The 5,811-nt window shown below is 58.3% G+C and overlaps 2 non-coding genes and 1 pseudogene across 2 annotated transcripts; all 3 read right to left on the bottom strand.

The window, feature by feature from the left end:
* LOC124737594 overlaps positions 1–1,144 on the bottom strand; it is a 4,224-nt pseudogene extending 3,080 nt beyond the window's left edge.
* A 188-nt stretch (positions 1,145–1,332) lies between these two features.
* On the bottom strand, positions 1,333–1,487 carry LOC124737596. The gene has a single exon (XR_007009799.1). It is a non-coding gene; the product is annotated as a 5.8S ribosomal RNA (ribosomal RNA).
* A 350-nt stretch (positions 1,488–1,837) lies between these two features.
* LOC124737590 lies at positions 1,838–3,744 on the bottom strand. Its single transcript, XR_007009797.1, has one exon. It is a non-coding gene; the product is annotated as a small subunit ribosomal RNA (ribosomal RNA).
* Positions 3,745–5,811: the final 2,067 nt, after the last annotated feature.

A 5,811-nucleotide genomic window follows, 5' to 3' on the forward strand; every position in this document is an offset into this window, starting at 1 on the left:
ATCTTTCGGGTCCCAACGTGTACGCTCTAGGTGCGCCTCACCTCGCAATGAGGACGAGACGCCCCGGGAGTGCGGAGGCCGCCGCCCCGTGAAGGGCGGGGAAGCCCCATCCTCCCTCGGCCCGCGCAAGGCGAGACCTTCACTTTCATTACGCCTTTAGGTTTCGTACAGCCCAATGACTCGCGCACATGTTAGACTCCTTGGTCCGTGTTTCAAGACGGGTCGTGAAATTGTCCAAAGCTGAAGCGCCGCTGACGGGAGCGATTATTCCGCCCGAGAGCATCCCGAGCCAACAGCGGCGCGGGTCCGGGGCCGGGCCAGGTAGGTCCGTCATCCGGGAAGAACCGCGCGCGCTTGCCGGGAGCCCGAGCGCCCAAAGGGGCGAATCGACTCCTCCAGATATACCGCCGGGCAGCCAGCCAGGACACCGGGGCTCTGCCCAACAGACGCGAACCGAGGCCCGCGGAAGGACAGGCTGCGCACCCGGGCCGTAGGCCGGCACCCAGCGGGTCGCGACGTCCTACTAGGGGAGAAGTGCGGCCCACCGCACACCGGAACGGCCCCACCCCGCGGCGAGTGGAAAGGCAACCGGACACGACCCCGCCGCGGATTGCTCCGCGCGGGCGGCCGGCCCCATCTGCCGAGGGCGGAGGCCAGTGGCCGGATGGCGTGAATCTCACCCGTTCGACCTTTCGGACTTCTCACGTTTACCCCAGAACGGTTTCACGTACTTTTGAACTCTCTCTTCAAAAGTTCTTTTCAACTTTCCCTCACGGTACTTGTTCGCTATCGGTCTCGTGGTCATATTTAGTCTCAGATGGAGTTTACCACCCACTTGGAGCTGCACTCTCAAGCAACCCGACTCGAAGGAGAGGTCCCGCCGACGCTCGCACCGGCCGCTACGGGCCTGGCACCCTCTACGGGCCGTGGCCTCATTCAAGTTGGACTTGGGCTCCGGCGCGAGGCGTCGGGGGTAGTGGACCCTCCCAAACACCACATGCCACGACAGGCGGCAGCCTGCGGGGTTCGGTGCTGGACTCTTCCCTGTTCGCTCGCCGCTACTGGGGGAATCCTTGTTAGTTTCTTTTCCTCCGCTTAGTAATATGCTTAAATTCAGCGGGTAGTCTCGCCTGCTCTGAGGTCGTTGTACGAGGTGTCGCACGCCACACCGCCAGCCGGCTGTGCACGCTACCGAGAAAGTACCGGTATGCGAACCGCCAGGCGACGGGCGCGCATCGCACGTTTGAGGAGACGCGGCCGGCCCCACAGGCGGCCGCGACACTCCCAGGTCTGCGAAGCGGGGCAAACGCCGCGCGCTTCAGTATACGTAGCCGACCCTCAGCCAGACGTGGCCCGGGAACGGAATCCATGGACCGCAATGTGCGTTCGAAACGTCGATGTTCATGTGTCCTGCAGTTCACATGTCGACGCGCAATTTGCTGCGTTCTTCATCGACCCACGAGCCGAGTGATCCACCGTCCTGGGTGATCTTTTCTCAGTTTCCGCCGTCTCTTTCGAGACGGTCGCATAGGCGGGAGTGAGGCGTGTGGCGGCCCCTGTTCCAGCGTTCTGTGTCCAACGGCCTCACGGCCGACGGGCGTCGTACGGCTCCACACCGGAGCGGACAGGCACTCGGGCGAAAGTCATTCAAAACCGGCGCCAGGCGCCAGGTGCCGCAGGCCAGCCGCTCCAGCGCTTCAGCGCTCGTACCACACAACATTGCCGCTAGTTTGAGAGGCACGCGTGGTTCCGCACGCGGCGCACGGCTACGGCGAGCCGTACAGGTAGCGTGTTGCGCGACACGACACGCACATCGAAAGACATGCAGTCTAGTCGGTAATGATCCTTCCGCAGGTTCACCTACGGAAACCTTGTTACGACTTTTACTTCCTCTAAATGATCAAGTTTTGGTCATCTTTCCGGTAGCATCGGCAACGACAGAGTCAATGCCGCGTACCAGTCCGAAGACCTCACTAAATCATTCAATCGGTAGTAGCGACGGGCGGTGTGTACAAAGGGCAGGGACGTAATCAACGCGAGCTTATGACTCGCGCTTACTGGGAATTCCTCGTTCATGGGGAACAATTGCAAGCCCCAATCCCTAGCACGAAGGAGGTTCAGCGGGTTACCCCGACCTTTCGGCCTAGGAAGACACGCTGATTCCTTCAGTGTAGCGCGCGTGCGGCCCAGAACATCTAAGGGCATCACAGACCTGTTATTGCTCAATCTCGTGCGGCTAGAAGCCGCCTGTCCCTCTAAGAAGAAAAGTAATCGCTGACAGCACGAAGGATGTCACGCGACTAGTTAGCAGGCTAGAGTCTCGTTCGTTATCGGAATTAACCAGACAAATCGCTCCACCAACTAAGAACGGCCATGCACACCACCCACCGAATCAAGAAAGAGCTATCAATCTGTCAATCCTTCCGGTGTCCGGGCCTGGTGAGGTTTCCCGTGTTGAGTCAAATTAAGCCGCAGGCTCCACTCCTGGTGGTGCCCTTCCGTCAATTCCTTTAAGTTTCAGCTTTGCAACCATACTTCCCCCGGAACCCAAAAGCTTTGGTTTCCCGGAGGCTGCCCGCCGAGTCATCGGAGGAACTGCGGCGGATCGCTGGCTGGCATCGTTTATGGTTAGAACTAGGGCGGTATCTGATCGCCTTCGAACCTCTAACTTTCGTTCTTGATTAATGAAAACATACTTGGCAAATGCTTTCGCTTCTGTTCGTCTTGCGACGATCCAAGAATTTCACCTCTAACGTCGCAATACGAATGCCCCCGCCTGTCCCTATTAATCATTACCTCGGGTTCCGAAAACCAACAAAATAGAACCGAGGTCCTATTCCATTATTCCATGCACACAGTATTCAGGCGGGCTTGCCTGCTTTAAGCACTCTAATTTGTTCAAAGTAAACGTGCCGGCCCACCGAGACACTCAATAAAGAGCACCCTGGTAGGATTTCAACGGGGTCCGCCTCGGGACGCACGAGCACGCACGAGGCGGTCGCACGCCCTTCGGCTCGCCCCACCGGCAGGACGTCCCACGATACATGCCAGTTAAACACGACGGGCGGTGAACCAACAGCGTGGGACACAAATCCAACTACGAGCTTTTTAACCGCAACAACTTTAATATACGCTATTGGAGCTGGAATTACCGCGGCTGCTGGCACCAGACTTGCCCTCCAATAGATACTCGTTAAAGGATTTAAAGTGTACTCATTCCGATTACGGGGCCTCGGATGAGTCCCGTATCGTTATTTTTCGTCACTACCTCCCCGTGCCGGGAGTGGGTAATTTGCGCGCCTGCTGCCTTCCTTGGATGTGGTAGCCGTTCTCAGGCTCCCTCTCCGAATCGAACCCTGATTCCCCGTTACCCGTTACAACCATGGTAGGCGCAGAACCTACCATCGACAGTTGATAAGGCAGACATTTGAAAGATGCGTCGCCGGTACGAGGACCGTGCGATCAGCCCAAAGTTATTCAGAGTCACCAAGGCAAACGGACCGGACGAGCCGACCGATTGGTTTTGATCTAATAAAAGCGTCCCTTCCATCTCTGGTCGGGACTCTGTTTGCATGTATTAGCTCTAGAATTACCACAGTTATCCAAGTAACGTGGGTACGATCTAAGGAACCATAACTGATTTAATGAGCCATTCGCGGTTTCACCTTAATGCGGCTTGTACTGAGACATGCATGGCTTAATCTTTGAGACAAGCATATGACTACTGGCAGGATCAACCAGGGAGCTGCGCCAACTAGAGCTGAGCAGCGGCCGCCCGGGAGTGTGTCCCCGGGGGCCCGCGCGAACACGCAAGCGTCCGCTCAATCATTCTGCAAACAGGAGGAGGCTGAGCTCCCCTGCACAATACACCTCGAAACCCTCTCAGGTCCCGGCGGCGCGCAGCGCCGTCCCAAGTACTTGGTCGGGTTCGAGAGAGGCGCAATCGCCCGGAGTTAGGCGAGTAGACGCTTTCGGTGCGACCACCCGTGCTCCCAACTGAGCTTGCCGCTGCCGACAGAGGCCCGGGAGCGTGCTGTCGTGGCATTGCCGGCGGGAGACAACACGCGCCACCTACGGTGACCGGCAGCTCCAACGCCAGCGCCACAGAAGGACAAAAGCCCCACTTGGGTGCCGAAGCGAACTCTCCCAGCACAGCGCACGCGCCAACACATCCGCACAGCTGCGATACAAACCACCAGCGAGAACCGCTGGGGCGACCGAGCAGCAGACGGCGTCGCGGCGCCGAGCGCCGGGCGGCGGCGCATCCTCAACGCACACAGTCCTCAATCGGACCAGCACACTGAAGATGTCCACCGCGCTTCGCACCGGGCCCGCGAGGACCTACTTTGGCCGCACGGCGCCGCGCGCAGGGTGCGCCGGCGCGCAGCTGCGACGCCTGCCGCGTCCGTCGGCCGGCGCGCCTGCCACTGGCCGCCCCCACAGCCGGCTGTAGCGCGTGCGCCCACGCACCGCGCGGCCAGCACGCCGGGAGGCGCCCCCTCACCGGCCGGGGACGGTCCCACCCAGCCACCACCGCGTATCGCTTCACACCCAGATGCCGTTCAGTTTCATCGGCATGGTGGGTATCGCTGGAACAACCGGTTAGTACCTCAACCTATCGTCGCCATCACCGATTCACCCCTAGCGAGAACAACCGCACCACAACGGGTTACCATTTCTTCATTTGCGTAACTTCACCAGAAAACGTAGGCGTCCCATCGCCATTAGCAACTTCAACGATTATTGCATGCCTGTGTCAGGTGTCACGCCACACTACGTCTGCCCACATACACGCAACAAAATGTGCACGCCTAGACAATACGTGGAAGGTGGCCCCCGTACGTATGCGATGTCCATTGCTCGAACGACTGTCAACCGGCCTCTGTAGCATGTCGCAGATATGGAACGCGGTGCACCATGCTATCACGGTGTTTGAGGAGAGACGACTAGGTCCGAATACATCAACACACAGCTCATGCTGATCGCCATCCACGGCGTCCGTTCCTCCCACACGTCTCTATGGCGTACCACACTGCAATCCAGCTCTCATAGGGAGACGACACGTAGCTGCGTGCACAATATTTGCACTGTATGGTCCGCCGTTTTTGGGCGCAGTCGTTGTACGGTCACACATGTGCCACGATGTATCATTCAGTACATAAGGACGAATGTGCAGTACAGATTGTGGTTCACGCGTACGACATCAGCGGACAGTTGACACAGGCCGCACCACAACGTAGCCTGCGTACGTCGCATGCGAAGGGCATTGAACATGCAAACTTGTCACCAACCAGCTTGCGAAGGCAGGGGGCAAGGTGGGGACGTGGGGACGTGGGGAGGGGTGGGGGGGGGGGGGGCGGCATGTACGTCCTGCTGCCATCCACATTACAGTGTACAGCAGGAGCATGTGGAAAGTCAGCAAGACTTGCAAGGTGTTTAACATGAAGCGATACACAGGGGAGCGGGCAGTGCGAGTAGCGAACTATATTGCGAGGGTTGCGGGGTGGGCAACACTACACTAATTGAACGAGTCGTATAACAATTACAGAGCAGGTTTAGGCGACAACGTGGGTTACGTTAGCGGACAACGTGGGTTACGTTAGGAGCGACAACGTGGGTTACGTTAAGGCACAACATGGGTTACGTTAAGGCACAACATGGGTTACGTTAAGGCACAACATGGGTTACGTTAGGGCACAACATGGGTTAGGTTAGGGGACAACATGGGTTAGGTTAGGGGGACAACATGGGTTAGGTTAGGGGACAACATGGGTTAGGTTAGGGCACAACATGGGTTAGGTTAGGGCACAA

This window comes from Schistocerca piceifrons, unplaced genomic scaffold (genome assembly GCF_021461385.2).
Source record: "Schistocerca piceifrons isolate TAMUIC-IGC-003096 unplaced genomic scaffold, iqSchPice1.1 HiC_scaffold_171, whole genome shotgun sequence".
In the NCBI taxonomy this organism is placed as follows: domain Eukaryota; kingdom Metazoa; phylum Arthropoda; class Insecta; order Orthoptera; family Acrididae; genus Schistocerca; species Schistocerca piceifrons.